The sequence below is a fragment of the Mus musculus genome, chromosome 13 (assembly GCF_000001635.26).
Source record: "Mus musculus strain C57BL/6J chromosome 13, GRCm38.p6 C57BL/6J".
NCBI lineage: Eukaryota > Metazoa > Chordata > Mammalia > Rodentia > Muridae > Mus > Mus musculus.
This window is the reverse complement of record NC_000079.6, coordinates 46,017,250-46,040,964: the sequence shown is the minus strand read 5'-3', so window position 1 is coordinate 46,040,964 and position 23,715 is coordinate 46,017,250. Positions and strand designations below refer to the sequence as shown.

Here is a 23,715-nt window from a genome sequence, read left to right as displayed (position 1 = left end):
GGCAGAGTACACGGTGTCCGTGAATGAGCACAGGGCTGCAGGCAATGTCAGCCCTTTGGGCTCTCTTGCTCTTGCCTTTGTGATTCTCTAAAGGGCTCTGAGCTCTGGAAAATTAGGACTTTTCAATGCAAGAGCCATTAGCGATTGAGCCAAGCTTTGGACGTATAATTCTATGAGAACAAGAAAATCATGGGAATTTTTTGAAAACCTTGAAGCTGAATTCATCTTGCTCAGCTACAAAACCTTCACCCTGCCTAACTCTTACATAATCTCTTTGTGGTGGCTTCCTTCTGTGTGTGCTGGTAGTATGTGTGTTTGTGTGTGTGATATGTGTGTGGTGTGTATGTGTGTGTATAAAATATATCATATGGGTAATATATGAGAAATCTGTATCACATTTGGGTAATGTATAATATATGATATATAATATATACACATGCATATATATGGATATACATATATATGCATGTGTAGGGGAGCAATGGATGATTACAAACCACCTTCTCCTTTAGCTGTGAATGTAACAAGAGCAACTAGCAGGACATGTTGTTTTTCTTCTTTTATCTTCCAAAAAGATCAACCAGAAACCCAATATGAAAAAAGCTAATGTGGTACTAAGTTTGCAAATTTAAACCGAGTCCTGCAGTTAAGGCATGCGACGTTTCCATAGCAACATTAGCTCTCATCTTGAGGATTTTCAGTCCTATTAAAGGCATTGAATTCATCCAGTTATATATACCAGTGTGCATACAGTGTGGCTGAGCTTATGGTGGAGGTTTATTTTTCCGGATTTTAATTATAAGTAATTCCTCCCATTGTGGGTAGGTAGGCCTGTGCCGTGGGGGTCCAGGAAGAGGAGACTTGGATAAATGGATAGTGTAAAGCATCCATTTGATTTAATTCAATCTTGGTTTTTCTCCCTTTGTTTCCTCGGTGCTCTGGATTCTGAAAGTGAGAAGGATAAAGGTTGCTACCGACTGCCCGAGGAAGTCACCTTCCTGCAACCCATGGTGCTACCTCCAAGAAAATACAAAGGCAACTTTTCCAGGAGATAAGGTGGGGAGGGCAGGGATAGCCCATAGCGTACACAGATGTGTGGCTAGCTCCACTGGGATTACACTGGGATTACAAATTGATGTTACTGCATCTTGCTTTCTTTTTCAACAGGGCTCTGGGGATTCGAACCCAGGTCCTCACATTTTCACAGCAAGTGCTGTATAGACATTGAGCCATCTCCGCAGCCCCCTGTATCTTATTTAGATGTTGGCACAGAAATAGGCCTAGGCACTGGCCTCTCACACACAACCAGCCCTTAGAGGACAAAGAAGTCGTGTCTCTTCTCAGTGAAGTCTGAATGGAAAACTTAATATAACCTCAAGTCAGCTGGAAAGGGTGGCGTAGTTGTACCCAATTTTTCATGAGCCATCATCCCTGACAAAAGAAAGAAAAGGACATGTGTAATGAACATTTCCTTGGTGGGGAAAAAAAAAAACAAAAACAGTAACGGTTGTAGATCTTTCCTAGCAATTGGCTGACACAGATGGAGATGGCGAAGATGCAGGAAGATTCATAGAGCCTCCCTGGTACACAACAGCGCTGGATAGCCCTGGAGATCTGGAGGGTGTGCTGGAGGGTGGAGGTGGGGGCAAAGAAACGCGTCTTCAGTGGACTTTTCATCTGAAATAGTACCGGGGTGTCAGAGACGTACCGAAACTCTGAATGAAACAGACAAATGGATGTGGCAGAAGTCTCACAGCAAACCAGCCTGTGAGGATGGGGCTATTTTTAGGTGCCTAATGAAGAAAGCAGCTGCATTCAGAGAGGCTGTCACTCGCAGCTTGTGGGACCAATTTGTTCTGTTCCGGGGTTCCAGCATTGATCAGCAGTCAGTCCCCTCTCAGATGCCCAGGAAGGGGCTCCACATAGTAATTACAGCTGCTTTGGGGTTTTCTTTCAGAGTTTAGAGAAGACTCTCAGTTAATAGACCCATTAGAATCCGGGAATGTAAGAGAAACAATGAGCTATTCCTGGGCCCTCCTGGAGCAAGTCTGGCCCCATAGAAACCCATTTCAAAGCCTCAAGGAGCAAAAGACAAAACTCCAGCAGGCTCTCTCTGTGACCCAAGTAAGCAGGCTCTGTCTCTTTTGTTCTCTTTGACCTAAGCAGCTAAGCAAGAGTATAGAAGGCAGGCTACAGTCCCTGAAACTGAAAGGCAAAGCTGGAGAGTGACCCACTTTTGGAAACAAAAAAGCAAGCAAGAGAGAATGCCTTCAGGTCACAGGCTGAGCACTGAGGGTCTAGGTATGCAGCAGGAGAAAGTTGGTCCCTCAGCTCCCAGGGAAGGTTGTGTGGTATCACGCTAGGTGGGATGACAGTGTTTCTCCTGTTCCTGTCACACAACTCAGTGCTGCTTGGGCCTCAACTCTTCCTGAGATGCGACAGAAAGCTATACACTCCAGATGCCCCCTGCATCAGGTTGCTTTGCATTTTCAGTGAAGGATGCCTTTGTACTTCTAGTCTCCAAACGTTGTTACTGATTATCATTGTATGTGGAAGAGGATAGGCATGGGCATGCCACAGTGCAAGTGTGAGGTCAGAGGTCAGCTTTGGAAAGTTGGTTCTCTCCTTCTTCCTTTACATGGGCTCTGGGAATCGAACTCATGTCGTAGGGCTTTTGCTTCAAGCACCTTTACTGAGCCATCTTGTTGGCCCATTAGTTTTAAATACTTAACTTTTCTTTCTTTCTTTTTTTTTTTTTTTGGTTTTTTTTTTGTTTTTTTCTGAGAAGCTATGCATTGTGTTGGCCAGAGCTTATGAAAACTTATGAAAAGACAACAGCTCTATGGTAAGGGCCAGAAATCCTGTCCATAGAGCTAAACCCATCAGTACCTCAACAAATGGGAAGAAGAGTCTTATCTTAAGTTAGGGTTTTACTGCTGTGAAGAGACACCATGACCAAGGCAACTCTTATAAGGACAACATTTAATTGAGGTTGGCTTACAAGTTCAGAGGTTCAGTTCATGATCATCAAGGTGGGAGCACGGCAGCATCCAGGCAGGCATGGTGCAGGAGGAGCTGAGAGTTCTACATCTTCATCTGAAGGCTGCTAGGAGAATACTGGCTCCCAGGCAGCTAGGATGAGGGTCTTAAAGCCCACACTCACAGTGACACACCCACTCCAACAAAACCACACCTCCAAATAGTGCCACTCCCTGGGCCGAGCATATTCAAACCATGATAGGTCTCAAATGGAGAATCAAACAAGACCACTGACAAGTAGCAATTAAATCAGGGTTGGCAGAGATCAGGATTCCAGGTGCTCTATGGCTTCTCACAGTGCAGAGGTCCCTGGGTGGCTAGGGAGTCCTCAAATCCTTCTAAGTTCAACCAGGTGGGGTGTGTTTGCAAATCCCTTCTGTATTAAGACAAGAGGAACCAGAACAAATGGATGCCTGTAGCCAAAACAGTATTTGCTGGCGCAATAGCACACAGAGTTGCATACAGGAACACAGGCACTAGCACTGAATGCACAAATCAAACCATCCAAAGCCCCGCCCCCGGCCCCAGCCCCGGCCCCGCCCCCATGCATGTCCTGGGGTGGGGCTTGTGAAGTCCCACCCCTAGCTGATGGCAGTTGATAGCTGCTAAAGAAGCATGAGAGAGAGAGAGAGAGAGAGAGAGAGAGAGAGAGAGAGAGAGAGAGAGAGAGTCAGTGAGTGAGTGAGTGAGTGAGTGAGTGAGTGAGTGAGTGAGTGAGTGAGTTTTCTTCACAGTTGTGGACCCTGAGAAGCTACCCATGTCCCAGTAGATGATAATCCTACACACATGCACATACAGGCAGTCCTAAGTGGGACTCTGTGGATATGTGTGTGTGTGTGTGTGTGTGTGAGAGAGAGAGAGAGAGAGAGAGAGAGAGAGAGAGAGAGAGAGAGAGAGAACACAATCATATAGGGGGGAGCAATAGGGGAGGACTGACAACTGACCACATGAAACCAGAGTCCTCATAGGCGCACCCAATCCTGGCCTTGCATGATCTGTAAGACACATTAGAGTCCATGATAATTAACTCTCCTTCCCATTATGTCACTTGGACACAAGAGATGGCAGGCCCTCCCTAAAGCTTTCTGTCAGCTGTGTGTGCTCTCACTTAGTGGACATGCCTGCCCTTGCCCAGGTCTTCGGTCCTGGGATATCAGAATCTGCTGGGAAGTGCTATAGAAATACCAGTGCCCATGCTTGTGCTCAGACTGCTATGGCAGACTCTGAGGAGATGATCCAAGCCTTCATTTTTATCTTATTTTATTTTTTAAGACATTGTCACCAAGCCAACTTAAGTTGCTTCTTGTTTTTCCCTGCCTGGTCACACAGGTCAGCTGTTCAATTTGAAATGCTCCTTTGGTAGCAAATACACACTGATTTAGTGTGTGTGTGTGTGTGTGTGTGTGTATATGTATATCTACAATATATAGTATGTATAGCATATAGCATATAATATTTTATATATTATATTTTGTATTATATTTTATATTATATTTTAAATTATATTTTATACATTGTATATTATATATTATATAACATATATTCTGCTTATATAATAAATTTATAAATATAAAAGATTTATGGTGTAAATATAATTATAAATGTAAGTATAACTATATATGGTTCTTATATAATAACTTTATACATATAAGATATTTAGAGTAAATGTAAGTGACAAGGGAACAAAGGGTCAGGAGGATGAGCTCAGCAGATAAAGGTGATGCTTGCCCCCAAGCCAGACAACTGGAAGTTTGATGTCTGACACATACATAATAGAAAGAGAGAGCTGAACTGACTCCCACAAATTGCCCACTGACTGCCACTTGTACACCATCAGAATCACACCACACGGGGTAAAATTGTAATTATAGAAGAAACAGAAAATCAAAATAAATGAATCTAAACTATCTCATTAAAATCCTTTTAGTTGACTTTATATTGAAATAACACTTCACAGCCGTTGAGTGACAGGCAACATTGATAAGAACAGTTTTGCCTGTTGCTGTGTGCTTGGCTTCTGTGGCTGAAGGAAAGTTTGGGATTATTTCTATGAAATGGATACTGTGCTAGACATGGTTCAAACTACTGTAGGTCTTTCCTCTCTAGCACTCTTCTCTACAACCTGGGCTATCTGGTTTCTTTTAAATTTCTCTCCTGAACTGTTTTACAAGACTGGGGACATTGCTCTTCTCCGAACCTTTTCCATGATGGGGCTTAAAGAAGACCTGAATTGTCTAGAGAAGTGGCTCTCAACCTTCGTAATGCTGTGGTCCTTTAATACAGTTCCTCGTGTTATGGTGCACCCCCCACCACCACAAAATTATTTTTGTCGCTACCTTATAACTGTAATTTGGCTAAGGTTATGAATTACAATGTAAATATTTGATATGCGGGATACCTGATATGCAAACCCCGCAAAGGGGTCCATACCCACAGGTTGAGAACCACTGGGCTATGCCAAGCCCTTGCTCAACTTAGACCATATAGCTCGGATCTTGGGTGGCCCCCTAAAGGTCTATCTGAAAGCCATGGACCCAGGCTTGTGGTGCTGGAGATGGTGAAGGCTTTAGAAGGTAGGAGTACTGGAAGACCTTTCAGTCATGAGGTTTTCACCCTCTAGGAAAATTGTGGGTTCCTGGGCTCCTCAGACACCTACCAGTTTATTCCACCACATGATCCTTTTGCCTTATTCATAGCTCCAAAAATCTTGAAACTAATCAGTCATTAGGGAATAGAAACTCCAAAACAGTGGCCCAGATAATCCTTCCCTTTTGTAAGTTCACTGTCTAAGGTTGTTGTCACAGTAACAGAACGCAGATATTGCTTCAAATTCTCCAATAGCTATACAGATCAAGTACAAAGTGAGGTGTTAAGCGGGTACCAGAAGTCTCAGATGACATCTCAAACTAAAGTCGCCTCCAACTGTCTACTGTAGATTATTGGAAGTGGGGTGCTGAAGTTATTAGCTGACTCCAAGTCTTTACTTAATGTAAAGCTGATCTCACCAGTTGCTTAAGCTCTGGGTTCAGGGAGAGAATCTGTTTCAAAACTTAAGGTGAAGAATGACCGGGAAAGCCTCCAGAAATCAATTTCTGGCTTCCACATGCAGTTGTGCACACATGTACCTGTGTGCACATATGCCCTTGACCATGAAGGCAACACACACACACATACACACACACTCACACACACATATATGCACATACTCTCATACACAGAAACACACATGCACATACACATGTACTCAAACACACATGAACTCACACACACACATGAACTCCCATACACATGTACTCACACACACTCATGCACACATGCACTCATTCATACATGTACTCTGACACTCATACATACATACACTCACACACACATATGCCTTCACACACATACACACACATACACACAGAGAGAGAGAGAGAGAGAGAGAGAGAGAGAGAGCGAGAGAGAGAGAGATTTATAGATGAGGAAAGGCACATTGAGAGGAGAAGCTGGAAAGGGGGTTGGAACTGGTTGAGATGTTCACAAACATATGTCCCGGGCAGCTAGAAACTCCCAGGCACCTCGGGTTCTCCCAGGCAGCTGGAGAAAGCTGGTACTCAACAAAGACTTTGTCTATCAAACAGTTTTGATGAAAGAAAATTAGTCCTTTTAACAACTGTGTGTTTTTGCCTTTAAATAATAACTCTCCTGGGTATGTTTTAGAGAGAATTCTATTTACATAAATTTGACTTAATCGCATCCACAGTCTGGACTGAAGCATCTTGTTTCCCAGGAAGGGTTGAAAATTTTGGGGAGTAACGATAGGGTTGCTTTATCATGGCCCTCACCCCTAGTCTGCACGCCTTGGAAATTTCAACAGTTTTTCAACCTTTCCACGGGGACTAATGTTCTGAACTTAGTATTAATGAACTGTGCCAGTCCTTTGCTCAGACCTGGGCGCTGGGCATGATTTTCACCCAGGGCAATACCAAAAGGGGCTTCGTTCTGGGTGTTTTGGACATCACTCTGCTGAACCATGGCACCTTGAAGTGCTAACTCTCTCATCTGAGGTTGACATGGCACACCCTAAGAGTCATCTTTGGTGTGTGGTGCCAATGCAAGGGTTCCTGGGTAGTCTCTTTTCTCAATCCACGTGACCCCAGAAAAAGAGCAGTAGCTAGAAAGCACGCCAGTCAGACTTTTTGTTACTGTGACCAAATACCTGAGGCGAATACATTAAAAGATGAAGTTTCTGCTCATTGTCATCTATAACCAGCCATCTCCATTGCTTTGGGGCCCAAGTTGAGACAGGAAGTCTAGGAGCTGCTTGTTCATAGCAGCCAGGTAGCAGAGAGGGTGGAGTGGGTGTGGGGGTGGGGGGCTAGAGGCAAGACAGACCCTTCAAAGTCACACCCTAGGGGCTCGACTTCCTCGAGCTGGACCTCATGTCCTGATAATCTTATCTAGCAAGGAACTCATCATCGCATGCTTGAAGAGGTTAAAGCTTTCAGGAGCAAATCACGGATCACTAGCTCTTGGCTGCAGCCAATCACCTGTCACTAGTCCTCAGTTGCAGCCAACCACCTGCCACTAGCACTCAGCTGGCAACCAAGTCTGGAACACACTGGGCAAAGGATAATTTCACATTTAAACCATAATAGCAGGATCTACATGGTAAGAAAGGAGTCCCTCTGTAAAGTTATGGTGGGCTCAGTCCACAACTTGTGGAAGGTCCTTTGCCATCTTGCTCACCCCATTTCCTCCTCTGAAGCCAGTTCTGCTTCTATTGTTATTAAAATTGAGACTACCTGTATTCCTTCCTTCCTTCCTTCCTTCCTTCCTTCCTTCCTTCCTTCCTTCCTTCCTTCCCTTTGTTTTTGTATTTCGTTGTTTTGTTTTCCTTTGTTTTGGGTGAGGGTGGGGGGAAGGGGGCAGGTTTCATGGTGTAGTCCAGGCTGACCTGAAAGTCACTATGTAGCCCAGGATGGCCTACTAATTCCTAAGCGCTGGAATTTCAGGTGTGTGATGCCATACCTGGCTCCCCTCACTCATTCTACACTCAAAATTTGATTATGTGTGCAAGTGTATGTGGGGTGTGTGTGTGTGTGTGTGTGTGTGCACCCAAGCATGTGTGTGTCCATGTGTATATGTGTGCATAAGTGTGGTGTTGGAAACAGAAGGCCATAAAGTTTATATTTAGACACATAGATATCTGGTATGAGTTATGTAAAAATAAAACATAAAATATGGCTAACACTGGATGTGCAGTGGAAACCCAAGGAAAATAGTGACATATTCTGTTACATAACTGCTTTTGGCAGAATACCATTGCTGTATGACTCTGTATTAATATGGCCTTGAGGTCAGAGGCCTGAGCCTTTGCCTGCCCCCTCCTCTCTCTCTCTCCCCCTCCCTGTGTGTGTGTGTGTGTGTGTGTGTGTGTGTGTGTGTGTGTGTGTTCTTAGGTCTGAGTGGCTTCTGTTTGCCTGATTCCCTACTGGTGGCTGTGTGCCTAGCGATCTGTGTGGTAACCTTTGACCATGGTGACTAAACTTTCTTTAGAGCTGACAGCTCCTGACCTCCCCTTCACTCTCTGCCTCCTTTCTTAGCATCAAAGCATAGACATGTGTGTACATGTATGTGTATTTGTGCGTGTATGAAGGCATTTGATATATTACAGGATGTATACACACATATATGGAGTTATGTGAGTTTGTGCATGAGGCCAAAAGAGGACATTGGCTTTCCTGCTCTATTATCACTGTCTGCCTTATTACCTTGATATAAAGTCTCTCAATGATCCAGACCCGCAACCAGAAAACCCCAGCAAGCTACCTATCTCTGCCATAGTGCTGGGGTTGGGCACACACACACTCACAAACTATGCCCAGCTGTGTATGTTGGTGCTAGGGATCAAGACTCAGGTCCTCATGTTTGCATGACAAGCAGTCCTACATGCTGAACCACCTGCCCTGCCCTTCATATCCCTCATTCTTACTTAAATCTTCCATCTCACTGGAACCCTGTTCCTGAGGGGGGAACTGCAGCGCAGCACTCTGCCCTGGGAATATGGTCCTCTGTTTTATTTGTTTGTTTGTTTGTTTGTTTGTTTTTGTTTTTCGAGACAGGGTTTCTCTGTATAGCCCTGGCTGTTCTGGAACTCACTATGTAGACCAGGCTAGCCTCATCCCTAAATACATCAGTCAATATTCTGTGGTCCAACAGCAATGAATAGGAATCTGCAGGCCCAAGTTAGAAGAACGTAGATGCTTGCCAGTCTCAGCCTAGGCATGGGGCTTAATCGCATCCTCCTGCCTCAATTCCATCTCAGCGTGAGGGCACGTGGTTCCATCTATGCATCTATTACCCTGAACTAGGACTTATATGATGAGCTCGTCTCCCCAGTTGCTCCTTGACAGTAGGGAACAGACTGCATTTACATCCCCTTGGTCTTTAAACCTTGCATAGTTCAAGTGGCCTATTGGGGATGCCACTGTTGGTGGATGAATGGAGTCTGCTCATCAGCTCTGCTGAGCGAATGGGTTGAGAGAAAAGATAATCTCAGAGTAACACCAGAAAGTTGGATGGTGAGCCATGAAGAATTAAGTTATCCTGTGGAGAAATCAGTTTCTTAGGTTGGTTCTTGAAGAAGGCAAAGAGCCCTAGTCACCTGGCCTGGGGATAGTTTCACCTAGCTTCTCTTGCTCACTACACTGCGCACCAGACAGTGGCACACAAAGAGCCCAAAGGAAGGTAAGCAGTGCCTGGCTTTGAGTAAAGGGTATAGAGTCCAGGGGAACCTTGTGGGTGGAAGGGACAGCCTTGCATACCTGATGATCTGCAAAGGCAGAGCCTAAGAGGAAGATGTTTAGAACAGCGGCCAGGAAGAAGACATGAGAAGATGGAGAATCCTGCTAATCTAATGCCCTCCTTCCTCAGCTTCTTGCAGGGGGTGGGGTGGGGGTGGGAGGAAACATGTGGTTCTTCACATTAGTCAGACTTCCTGACTACTGACTGTCTGGATAACTTTGAAGTGGGTAAGGGCCTCCCTTTGGCTGACCCAACCCTGCACAATTATTCCCACTGCTGGTGATTCTCATCGTGTGCTCCTCCTGAGACACAGAGTCAGAACTACCAGGACCTTGTTCAATTTCCCTGGGTCTACCAAGGCCTGCTGTGTGAGGGGCAGACGGCAATCTGGCTTTATCAGGACCTCCAGGCAAGGCTGATATGTTCTAGGACAGATGGATTGATGCTCCAAGACTCAGCCTGAGATCCAATTGCCCCCAGGAGATTGTAATCCACAACTAAATGGCGAGGGCTGATGACATCTACCAGTCTGTATCACTTGGAGCCGCTTGCTTCTTCTGAATAAGCCTTTATTTCCTCTTCAGTAGAACGGGACTCAAGCCTTCCTCTTGACTTCATTGGTAAAGGTTCATGAGTGATAGCTGCTTATTTGAAATGTTCAATGCATTTGCCTGTGTGTACATATGTGCACCATGTTTGTGCCCAGTCCCCATGAAGGCCAAAAGAGGGGATCATCCCCCTAAAACCAAAGCTGTGGGGTTTTGTGAGCTTCCACATGGTCCCAGAGAACCAAAGCCTGGTCTTTTACAAGAGCAGCAAACATCCTTACCTACTGGGCCATCTCTCATCCTGTACAGACACAGTTTGGCTCCAGATGAAATGACCCCCTGGTTGCTCAACAAAGAAAACAGAGGACAGCTAATAAGTAAATGAGAAAAGGGAAGAGCGGAGAACAGCTGGTAAGATGGAGAGCCATCTGGCGTTCCTGAAGACAGTGTGGCTTCCAGAAGCATTTGGGGAATGGATGATCAAGACAGTATGAGCACGTGGACGCTGTTCTTGTTGCTGAGACAAAAGACTTGACAAAATCAACTTAAGGGAAGAAATATTGGTTTTGGCTCATGGGTAAAGAAGGCTTACAGTCCATCGTGGTGGGAAAAGCATGGCCACCAAAGCTTGAGGTGGCTGGTCACATTATAGCTGTAGTCAGGAAGTAGAGGACTGACTGATTAAAGCTGGGCTGGGCTGTAAAACCTCAAGAGCAGTCTAGGTAAGTCACTTCATCTGACAAAGGTCTACCTCTTAAGGATTCTATACCTCCCAGATAGTGCCAAGGGTCCATGGGGGAATGTCCCAGATTAAACTTCAGTGGGATGGACAGAGCTTGGCACATCTTCCTTAATGACTAAGATGCGCCATTCTAACACCATCCAGAGAAGGATGCAAATGTAAGGACCATTCTATATAGAACTCTTGATTAAAAGAATTCCTTGTCACTGTCTCAAGGTCCAAGATGAAATCTGTGGTGAGGTTGAACCTTATACTACGCAAGGTGGACCAGGACTTTTGAGTCTTTGAGGAGACAACTTTGATATTTTCCTCTTCCTCTTAACTTTTTTCTGCATTCTTAAGTGGAGGAGAGTTCTAGCATACCTCCCTGTTGTCCCTGTATTTGGGACAACATTGGACTAGACATGGAAGGGATTCTGGGTTCTGCAGGTGAAAGAAACACCAGAAGAAAAAAATATATGAGTAATGCTTATGAGGCAGAGTCTTGACAGGAAGAAATTGGGCATCTCCGGGAGCAGAGTTTCTGTCTTCAGAGTGGTCAGACCTACAAGGACAGTGACTGTTTACATGCTTTTAGAAATCTGACTGTTCCGAATGTTGATTAAAGGTGGGTTCAAAAGAGCCCCATCAAAGGACTGCATAGAGCTCATAGCTAGACAGGAAAGGCACAGAGTTGGGGGTGAAGTAATATCAAGGTCCAGGTCCACACCCTGAGATTATAATAGGATGTGAGGGTTTCCACACTGAACAACTGCACGGGCGCACAGTGTGGCAGCGTGTGATCAGGAGATATGACAGAGAACTGTCTGAATGTTCCTTTCTGAACTGGAACAGATATAGGTGCAGTGTGTGTGTGTGTGTGTGTGTGTGTGTGTGTGTGTGTGTGTGTGCGCGCGCGTGTGCGCCCATGTGCGTGTGTACACCTGCACTTATAAAGGTCAGAGCAGGAAGTCAGTTTCTTCCTTGTTACTTATTGAGACAGGGCCACTCACTGAATGAGCAAGCAACTTGGCCAACGGATTCCTAGGATCCATCCGTCTCCATACCTGAGTACTGGGGTTACCGGCTCTGGCGCACATGGGCATGCATAGCTTTTTGTGTAGGTGCTTGGGATTCAGACTTGGAAAGCATTCTTATCCACTAAACTCACCACAGCCCTGAAGTACCCAATGTTAAAGACACTACATAAATGACATTTAATTCATTTTCCAATTCTCTCCCCCCCCCCTCCATTTCTTCTGCCTTCTTGCTCCCTGGTGCCATTATTTCTTTTAAAAAAACAAAACAAGACAAAACAAACCCCTAAACCCTATTAGGGTAGTAGAGATCTGAAATAGCATTACACAATAGCCAGATACATATGAGATTTAATTAGATAGCCCTTTCCAAAGTATGTTAACTTTGAATCAATTTGGCACAAATCCAAAACTAGAAAAATTGAGTCGTTTCTACCTTCGTTTGCTGATCTTGAGCATTAAATACAAAAGAGAAGCTAGGCACGATAGTCCGCCCCTAATTTCCAAACTCAGGAGCTTGAGGCAAGAGAATCTGGAGTTCAAGGTTAACCTGGGCTACGTAGTATTACTAGGCCAGCCTAGACTACATGTGAGAGACACTGGCTCAAAAACGCAGAGAGGGGATCAAAGACAGACAAAACAATGAAAACTCTGAAAATAGATTAGATATATACAGCTAACTAAGCCCTAAATACAATTTGGGGAAGTTATAAATCTCTTCTCTTCTTCCCCACCTCGCCCCTGTGTACATGTGCGTGTGTATGTGACATGCTGGCATGTATATGTGAGTGCTGGTGACCTAGAGGGCAGAAGAGAATATTGTATCCAATGCAGTTAAGAGTTGCCCAAGGTGGGTGCTGGGAACAGAACTCTGGTCCTCTGCAGAAGCAATATGTTCTCTTAACCGATGAACCGTCTCTCTCCTTAACTCTGCATTTTAATGCGCAAATTGCTAGTGAGCTGTGGGAGAGCGTAGTCATTTCATGAAAGAGAAACTTGAACAAAGGGGTAGCTTGGAATGTGTCTTGGCATGAGACAGACACTGCATGAAGAAAAAAAAAAGAAAAGAAAAACTACACCTGGCACTCTCCCTCCTTGGATCGAGTGAAGCTTCATTTTACGGGAGGCATAATTAGCTTCGAAGTTCTCCAATCCTGTCTGTCTAGCTAATTCTATAGAGACAGGCTATTTAGGTATTCCACAAATACAGTGCTGGTAACACTTATGGGTGGGGAGCTGCCGTGAGTACAGCATCATACGGAATGAGTAGCTTGTGCCTCTGGCTTTGTTGCAATCCCATACTGCATTCAGAGGCTGTGCACATTTGCTTCTTGGGCAAATGTTCTGTCAAGGTTACAGCAAGGGCTCAGGATGACCCCTGCAACAAGCAGTATATGAAGGGAAACTCTTTGTGCTCACAGACCTGCAGTACAGGATGTTGGTTACATGGCATGGTGCGTATCAAGCACCACGTTCAGAGGAGACTGCAGAAATGCAGACTCCCACAGTGGGGCAGCCTCTACAGCATGGCTCTGAATACCCGTTTCACCCGGCACCATGTGTCATTTTCCAGCTGACTGGATACATAGAAGGTAAAGACAAGAACCCGAGCATAGTCTTATGGTAAAACACAGGTCCAAGTTCCTGTGGTCTGAACTGTGCTCCATGGACATCCGCAGTGTGAGCTCATCTTCCCAGAAAGTTGTAAACTAAGGACAGGTCCATAAGGAAGTCCTCCACCAGGGCTCATGCCTTCATGGTAGATACAAAGCTTCCTGAGGCTTGTATCCCCTTGCTTTTAAAATGAGTAAGCTACCGCTGGTGCTGAGACATGAGACTTACTCAGGTACCGTATTTTCTGCTCCTAACATGTACAAAGAGACGCAAGGAGAAGCTGGGGAGATAATCCAGTTGGTAAAGTGCTTGACTTGGTGCCCCCCACCCCCAGGAGACATCTATAAAAATCTGGGCATGTTGAGCTTGTGATCCCAAAACTGGGAAGGTAAAATAAGATGGGGGCCTATGTTTGCTTGGAGAACTCCAGGCCAGTGAGAAACCAAGTCCAAACAACAAACAAACCCCCCAAACAAAAATACAAACAATAACAAAAAACAAAAACAAACAAACAAAAAAACAAAACAGGTGGACAGGCAGTGCCACAGAAACATCTAACATCTGAGATATGTTTGTAGCTACACACAGGTACAACCAAGGGTCCATGCAAGGCCTCCAGTTTCCTAGAAAGGTCTTGTTAGGGAAAGGGAGATACCGTGCTAAATGTGAGGTTAGAAGCAGGAGATAGGGTGGGGGTGGCGCAGATAGAAAGAAATATATACTTTTAGGGTCTTGGAATTCTCCTGGGAATGGTGTGGAACTCAGCCCCAAAAAGGGTCCCATCCCAAGCCAAGCATGGATGAAGTGCTGTCTCTTCTCATCCTCACTGAGTCCCAAAGCCCTCCCCACCCTCAGTGGCTCAGCATTGGTGGAGATATCAGATGCATCTGGGTCTCAGAAGCACTTTAATTACAGGGAGACCTAGAGAGCCAAGTGATACAGCTCCATCCCTGCATCATCAGATCCAACCTCCAGGATTTTCTTAGTGCTAAAAATAGGCCCAGCAGATGCTACCCGCACTGCCTGGTCACTTCCTCGGTGGATTTCCTCTCTCCCTCTCCCTCTCCCTCTCCCTCTCCCTCTCCCTCCCCCTGCCCCCTCCCCCTCCCTCATCTGCTTGGGCAAAGCCCTCACCCTGCTGCCTTTTCCAGCTCAGGGTTGCAGAGAAGACCACACACCAGGCTGCCAGGGCTGGGCTACTCAGCTTAATCAAGCAGTCTTTAGCTGCAAAATAAGGCTATCAGGAGTTGGGGGTGGGTGTAGCTCACTTGTGGAGCATGCTTGAGGCCCTGGAATCAATGTTCAGTATCCCAAATCAACAAACTTAAATAAGATTGTAGTACTGGTTACCACAGGCACGGTTATGAAATAAGCTGTATTAATGTGTGGGCAGTATATGGACCACTACCTGACAGGCAGCAAACACTCAGTAAATGTTAATGGCAACTTTACTCTTATAATTAAAAAACCATCATGGCTGACCAATTTGGAAATAACCACGTGAGCTTTCTCTCTTTTAGACAGAGTCTCAAATATCCCACAAGAGCATTGAAATCCCTATGCATCTATACTGGCTTTGAACTCATGATCTTTCCGTTCTTCCAAGGTGCTGGGCTCATAGGCACCATTACTCTCTAGTTGCTCCATGCCAGGGATCAAACCCAGGGTTTTGTGCATGTTAAGCAATCACGCTACCTGCTGAGCCACGCCTCCATCCCAGGATTCCAGTTTGACCCATCAATCATCTGGCTGGGGAATCGTTTGCACTACCATGATGAGAACTGCAAAGAGGCAAAGGTTGGCTGAGTCATCGTCTGAGGCTCTGGGCTCTTGAGTGCTAAGGTTCCATACATGGGCTGGAGTAATGGATCCGAAGACGCTCGTGGCTCTGGGTCCTTGAACTGGACACTATGATGCAGAGAGATTTGCTGTTCCGGGTGCTCTGTCCAGTGCTGATGGTTCTATTCTGGACCTTGACTCTCAGTGGCCCTGTACTCAGTAACTATCAACCCTATCTCTGTAGCATCCGAAGGCGTCTTGTGTGTAGACACTTAGCTCCTAAAAGTGAAGGCATTACAACCCCTGCATCTGGGAGATCTTGATCATTGGCTCTTGGGTCTCAGCAGCTCCCCGGAACCATTTGATGGCTTTGAACATGCAGTTTCTTGTCTTCCGAGCCTTCTACGACATTGGCTTCCCACTTCTTCCCAGCTTCTTTCATCACCTCAGTTCCTTCTGCTCTCTGTTGGATCTCTGCTCTTCCACTGCCTTCTCACTGCTACCAGTGCTGCTGCATCATCCAGGCGGCGGCAGCCGCTGCTTCCTCTGCTGACACCATCTTTGCGCTATCACAGGCGGCTCTGCCCCTAATACAAGTCTCAAGTGAGCAAGGGAAGACCATTCCAGAGAAACCTTTTACCAGGCTTAATGTTGCCCCTCTGCAGGGTGCCACATGAGATTTGTCTTTCAGCTGGCTTTAAAATGAACTGAATAGCTCGATAATATAACTGGAGAAGAGGTTGGTAGCCCCTGGGTACAAAATGCAGAGGGAGGATTGCTTGCACCTCAGTGACAGCTCATGGGCGGATCCACCAATCATAGGACCTGTAGAGAGACCAATAGCAAGTCCTGCGTCCCACCAATCACTGCCTTCTGAGTTACCGAGGTAGTAACCAAGTGATTGAGACAGTCTGGAGCTCATCAGGGCTTGCCTTGACTACATAGCAGCTTTCCCCAGACTGCATAAGCTTTCTGGAATAGCCACGACCACAGCAAGACCTCCCGAAGTAGGACTTGCAGCTTGAGCTACAAAATTCCTTGCCCCTGGAGTCTACTAAAGTTGTCCATGGAGAAGCAGCTGGGCTGTGGTTATGACAGTCTGGTCCGTCAGCCCAAGGCTAGGTGCTCAGATGACAGCCACCCTCTCAGGGCTTCCAAACAGAAGAGTGATCTGTCAAAGATCTACTCCAACAGCTTCATTCAAAAAGAAAGAAGTGTAATAAAAACTCAACTGGCGGTCTCAATAACATTTACCACTGATCAGAATATTTAATAGTATTTAACCTCTGCCCCAGTCACCTAGCAAGGCACTGGTCTGACTTACAAAGAGAGTGATTGTCAAACATTTTTTTCATAATGGGTCAGATAGTAAACATTTTAGACCTTACAAGCCCTGTGATCTCTGTCAAAGCTACTCAACTCTGTTGCCCTGGGCAATATGCAAATTAATGAATATGGCTATGTTCCAACAATGGATTATTTACAGAACAGTTAGAGGCTATTGTTGAGGAACCCCTGTCCTAGATAGCAAGTTAAGAGAGACAAGGACCAAACTAAGCCTCTCTGTGTTGCCTGCTCAGCCTTGTAGCTAGCACAGAGTGTGTGTGTGTGTGTGTGTGTGCTCCTGCAATAATTGTTTCTAAGGGAATGAATAAAAACTCAAGAGGAAGTGCTTTTTCACTCCTTTAAACACTGAGCTTTGACAGTCTTTTCAGTGCATGAGATTCGTGATTCTATGTTCTGCCAACAGGCGTGTCAAAAGAGTTCCCGCGAATGATACGGCATGCCCATTTAAGGCTTCAGGCTCTCTAGGCAAGTACATGTTCCTTCCTAAACAAAACTAAACTCGAAACTACAAACAGGGACAGAGATGCAAACAAGGCACACACAGAGTTGACACTGGGATGGCTACTGTGAACTCAAAGGGCAGGGACAGTAGCTTAGCAGTTAAGTGCTTCTAATACACTATGGATGTGAGCACATCAAGAGCAGTAGGTCTCGCCACTGCCACGGCTACTCTAGAAGGCCTGTGACAGCCTTGGAAGGCAGCCATCTAGGCAAGGCAAGCCCTAGTGAACTCCAGATGACAGTACAGATATTCTTAATCCTCCGCAACTTCCTCAGTAAGCCAGCAAGAAGACAGTGGTTAGTGCAACACGGGACTTGCTATTTGTCCCTTTGGGGGGCCTGGGATTAGTGGGTCTGCCAGTGTGCTGTCGCTGATGCAAATAAACCCTCATTTGCATATCACACCTATGCCACAGCCATCTCCTACAGCACTGCATTGAATCTCCTGCTGCATTATTCGTTGGCATTACTCGTTGGAGAGGCAGTTCAGAACACTAATGGGGAGTGAGCTCTGGAGTCACAGGTGGATAAGCCTTGGGGACCGAAACTTCCATCTTTCTAATTTCCATTCTTTGCAGATTGGAAAGAGTACTAGGAGCTGCATGGTTCACGGGAGGATGAAAAGAGATGGTGCACAGCACGTTGCCTATTTAACAAGCACACAAGAATGGGCTTTATTATTTCTAATACCAGCACACGGGTCCACTGAAATAATTGTCCGCTACTGCATTGGCCCATGTCTGATTGGACAATGAGGAGGATGCCTAAGGATGGCACATGCCACTACTCTGCAGGAACAAAGGCATCAGACAAGCAATGCCTCCTCTTTTGTCCCTCCTACATTCCACTTCCTCATCTCTCTTTCTTCCCATCCTGCTTGGAGTTTTCCATGTTCGCAGGAGGAGACAGTGTTCTGGAAACTGGGACATCTTCTAGAACCTAAGAAATGTGCTCCCAAAGTCTTGTGCACAAGGGGAGAGGTGGCAACTGTCTCTGAAGTGCCTGTGAACCAGCAGTTACTACTGGGACGAGTGCCTGGGCACTTTTTCACATGAGCTACACAGAGAGATTTCCATTCCCACTTTACAGTGAGTTGCTGCTGAGGTATCGTGCCAATCACGGTGCCTCTGACTCCTCATTAGATAGCCGAAGGTCACCCCGTGAGGACCAGGGAGGGAGTCATTTCAATGAGGGACAGAGAACTTAGCCAAAATAAAGCCTGATATATGTAGAGTGGCATTGCTTAATAGAAATGACGATAAGGATACAGGATAGCAGTATCAGCCACCATGGGTCTAAAATGGTTCTAAGAACAGCTCTGCCCAGAGGCCAAATGACCTCAAAGCACCTTCCAATGCTCTGATTCTCCATGACTACAGTACAGGCTCATCAAATTTCAGAATAATAGGGCAAGTGTTAGTGGCAGAGCCCCTGTGAATTAGGGAAGAGGCAGGCTTTATTGCAACCAGAGCACCAAAGTCAACCCTGTTAGCTATAAAAGAATTTAAATAGCCTTAAATCTTAAGGTATTTGGTGGAGAACACATGCAGGAGTCATGTGACAGCACACACACCCTGCACTTGGGAGGCCGGAGCAGAGGGCTCAGAAGTTCATAGCGAGTGAGTCTAAAAAGACCCTGTTACCACTTTCACACATAAACACACATGCCCAAATGTAGGAGACGGGGAAAGGAAGAAAGAAAAGAAAGCCAGGCATAAAGCAAAGGAGATACAGCTAGATAGGGTGATACATGCCTGCAATCCCAGCATTCAGGAGGCAGAGGCAGGAGGACAGCCAGTGAGTGAGTTCTTGACCAACCTGATCTACATGGTGAATTCCAAGGCATCCAGGATAACATAGGAAGACTGTGCCCCTAAAAGCATGAGGAAAAAAAAAAAAGATTTTGTGTACATCTGAGTAGGTGTTGAGAGACAGTTTCAAGTTCCTGAAAGCCTGCATACCTTCATCAATATGCAATGTTTTCAGCAGTTCGGGGTTCCCCTAGTTTTGGCTAGATAGACAAAGATAGCATTTCCTATCGTTTGGGTAGAGAATACTATCTTTGAAGATATCTCAAATGCAAAACTTACGGTCCTATCCAAGTTATAGCCATTTGTGCTCCAGTTTCTCCATTCTGCATTCCTACAAGCTGCAGTTCCTCACTCTATACATGCTCCAGAAACCCTGAAGGCCCTGGGCTTCCAGTCTGTTGAGGAGTCTAGCCTTATCAGTGACCTCTCACTACCTCTTCACCCTACCCATGGTGCAGCTGGCTGCTGAGCCTCTCACGCATCCCCATAAGCAAACTGACCAAGAGGAAAACAAATAATGCTAAATGAGCCACTGGCTCTGAGTATGGATCCAGGCCTCCAGGAACTTTAGCCAAGGTCCAGATGTTTCATTCCTGGTTGCTGGGTTGGCTGCCAGCCGTGAGTGATTGCACGGAACTGGTATGGTCAATTGAGGTTGCCCCAGGATGACCCCTATATTGACTTGGCCTGGTGATTTCAGGTAGCACAGATAAGCTCAAGGAAAGCAGAGGTTCAGCTGCAACCATGTGACTCTCACTGACCCAGAAAGGGTGTCCTAGGGAAGGGACACTGGGCTGAAGAGTCTGGGTTCCACCAACAGTTTGCTCACCACTATTATTCTGTGTACCTAGCTTCAAGCTCAGGAACTGTACTTGGTAATGCCCTTGATAACACAGGTGAATGGAAAAAAAAAGAAAAAAGAAAAAATGAATACTGGCTCGTTGAACAGATAGAAAATTCTAGACCATAGAAAGGCATGTATTGAGACATCTAGGGCATAGGGTATTTACGAAGTAAAGAAAGCAGAGTGTGTTTGTTGTAGGAGAAGTTTGCCTGGGAGCGCCACATGCTGTATACCCAGTGTCTGCCCATCATCTGAAAGCGAGCCCACTAGATATCTTCAGTCTTGGATCTCACAGTCGTGTGACGTCTACTTATGTCATGGGTGGGAATGATGGGTTTTTTTTTTTTTTTCAGTTCTACGACACTCAGGTTTCCTGAAAGCCATCCACATTTTAAAATCGGCTGAGTCTAAGCATCTGGTAGGTGACTCCTCAACAGCTCCTGATTGCCTCTTGGAACCTGAGAGGGGATTTTTAATTCATCCCGACCTCGAAAAGAGGAAGAACCACACCAGCACAGGCAGGCACACTGTTAAGGGCCATCAGTTTTGGGCTCTAAACAGCATCCCTAGTGCCCAGACCCTCCTAATTCCAGAACTAAATCAGGAAAAGAAGGTTTGTGAAACTCTGCAGCATCTGGGGTCATTCTGCGTCTGAAAAAGGCCGGCAGGAGTAAGGTCACAGGGCCTTGCTTAGCTCGAGGAGGCAGGAGTAAGGTCACAGGGCCTTGCTTAGCTCGAGGAGGCAGGAGTAAGGTCACAGGGCCTTGCTTAGTAAGGTCACAGGGCCTTGCTTAGTAAGGTCACAGGGCCTTGCTTAGCTCGAGGAGGCTGGAATATAGTGACGCCCTCCTGCCCCCCTCCCCCGCCCCTTTCTCTCCTATTAAACACGCCATCTGGAAGCAAGCTTACCATCTGGAAGGACTTCAACTGGGTTCCAGATGGATCTCTCTTTGATCCAATCAATACGGACAGTAGAATACTAAGAACAAACTCTGTTCCAGGTTCTGAGTTGGCTGAGGGAGTGTGAATATTTCAGAACACGGGCTCAAAGCAAGCAGTGCATGGAGGGTGGCACAGGAGCAGACTCAACCAAGAGAAAGAAAAAGCACTCTGAGAAGGACTGGGCAACATCCTACAGTACCCAGAAGAACTTGGCACACTTCCAACCCTGAGGGCGACTGCCTGGGAGCAGTGTCTTTTCGGGTTGTACTCTGTTTTCACAGAAAGGTCACAGTCTGTGTTCATTGTCTGGCACATTTGAGAAAGTAGAAGAAAAAAGTTAAAGATTAGCTTAATTTTTTTTTTCACACCCTGTGGCCTCAGAGCCCCAGTGTGCACAGTGCCACCCCACCGAGATGGGAGGAGCAAAGTCAAGTGCAAAGGTGCCTGATGCTATTCCACAGCCACCTTAGCAGCCCAAAGCTGAGCTGTGAGGTCTGAGAAGGCTCCAGCAAGCATCAGGCAGCCCAAGGAAAGCAGAAGAGAGGCAAGGGGGAGGGGCTATATTACAGGAGGGGGCGGGGAATTGGCTGGAAGACACCAATAGATTTCCCAGATGCAGATACTCAACTCTCTTAGGTAAATGACGCACGTGGTATGTGCTTATTTTCCAGACTCCTTCCTTCGTCTACTTCATGTTTTGTTTTATTTATTTTGTGTATTCGGATGGGTGGGTGAGAGTCTACTTCGGTGAGTGTGAGGGTGTCAGAGGACACGGAAGTCAGGTTTCTCCTTCTCCCGAGTGGATCCTGGGAGGCAAACTCAGGTGCTCAGGCTTAGGGATAGGACCCTTTACCCACTGAAGTGACCTGCTAAATCCACTCTCGTATACTTTAAATCATCTGCACATTATGGCGCTGGAGAGATGCCAAATCCACTCTCATACACTTTCAATCATCCGTAGAGTATGACGCTGGAGAAATGTTTGGTCAGATAAGGGAATGCTACACAAGCACGAGGAACTGGTTTCAAATTCCCTGCAGCCACACAGAAAATGGGGCACTGCCACACATGCTTCTAACACCTGCATTGTAGGGAACAGAGAAACGAGGATTTCTGGGGTTGTCGGTCACCAGCCTAACTCCAAGTTCTGTGAAAGACCCCGTCTTTAAGAAATACACTGAAGCAAAGTAGAGCAAGACACCAGATAACATCCTCCTATGGCTCCCATGGGCACAGCGGCCTGGCTCACCACGAGTGTATACACACACACACACACACACACACACACTCTAAATCTTCTATGGATTATCTCTAACACAATATAAATGCTGCATAAACATATCCTATAGTACAACATTGTTCCGGGAACATTGATAAGAGGTCTGTTCATGTTTCTTACAGATACAACTTGTTTCCCAAAGGTTTTTAATCCATCACCCTTGAGTCTGCAGATGTGGAACCACAGATGTGGGGAGGCTACGCCGAACAAACCAGCGCTGTACGGAGGGAGACCTATGCATAGCACTTAGAATGACTCCAGGCACTTTGCAGCCATTCATAGACTCTTTCGCTGTTTGTTTTAATTTTTAAAAGGTCTTCTTTTTAATGGACTACTAAGCATCTTAGTAGTATTCATGTGCTTGAGTTCCACAGAACTCAGTGAGAGAAGAAGGAACTCTGTCTTAACATTGTATCGTTCATGATAAAAAAAAAAAAAAAAAAAAAGGCGATCGGAGAGTTTCAGTGGATTATGCAAAATCACATGTCTAAAAAGAAGGTTATCTTGAACTTGAAGGAGATGTCAGTTGGCTCCAGGGAGTCTCTGCTCTGCGTGGACCACTTTATGCGTTCACAGCCTTGATATCTTCAATACCTTCCCTTCCTTTCTCCTACAATCTACTGCAGTCCTGATCCGTGTACTTGGAATGGAGGTAACCGACTGAGTTTCTGATACACGCTGGCTGACTTGTTACATTTCCCTGTTATGTATCCTGTGATGAAATGCTTTGACAAAATCAACTTAAGCAAGAGAAGATTTATTGTGGCTCACAGTTCAGGGAGTAGGTCATGTTGGGGAAGTGCTGCCAGCAAGAGCTTAGACCAACTGGCCACACAGTGTCCACAGTCAGATGCTTAAACAATGACTGCCAGGGTTTAGCTGGCTTTTCCTTTTAGAAAGTCCAAGACCAAAGCCTAGGAATAGTGCCGCTGCCCACAGTGGGCTTGTCTTCCCACTCAAAGAACCTAACCGATAATCCTGCGTGGGCATTCCCAGACTTGTCTCCCTGGGGATTCCAGATGTCATCAAGTTAACAAGAGACTAACCATCACTCACACACACACACACACACACACACACACACACACACACACACACACACACGTTATATAAGACCTTCAGATTATTTGGAAATAAGGTTATATATGTTCAAATAGAATGTTTCTACTCTTCAACAAACAATTGGAAATAGTGTAAGACTCCGGGAAGCCTTAGCTTACTGGGGACCCCGTGAGCGAACCACGTGGAGCTGGGATCAATGCAAAAAGCAAGAGGAATTTATTATTCCAGTACACTGGGGTCATCCCAGACCCAAAGGAGAGGCAACCCCCAGCACCCATCAGCAAGTTTTTATATGGTTTCCAGGGGCAGAATAGAGCATCAGCAACTAGGCACAATATGATTGGCAGAACAGAGCACCCTTTAAACTGGTTGATCTTTAGGGAATGAGGTGACAAGGACTTC

General features: G+C 45.8%; 1 long non-coding RNA gene across 5 annotated transcripts; it reads right to left on the bottom strand.

The window, feature by feature from the left end:
• Window positions 1-3,195: 3,195 nt before the first annotated feature.
• Gm34991 lies at window positions 3,196-21,109 on the bottom strand. Of its 5 annotated transcripts, XR_873350.2 has the most exons (4): window positions 19,466-19,667; window positions 19,194-19,248; window positions 3,984-4,034; window positions 3,196-3,415 (listed from the first exon to the last, which is right to left on the bottom strand). It is a non-coding gene; the product is annotated as a predicted gene, 34991 (long non-coding RNA). The 5 variants fall into 5 exon arrangements; XR_873347.1 differs by lacking the exons at window positions 3,196-3,415; window positions 3,984-4,034; window positions 19,466-19,667 and adding exons at window positions 15,179-16,352; window positions 20,940-21,109; XR_382306.2 differs by lacking the exons at window positions 3,196-3,415; window positions 3,984-4,034 and adding an exon at window positions 15,179-16,352.
• Window positions 21,110-23,715: the final 2,606 nt, after the last annotated feature.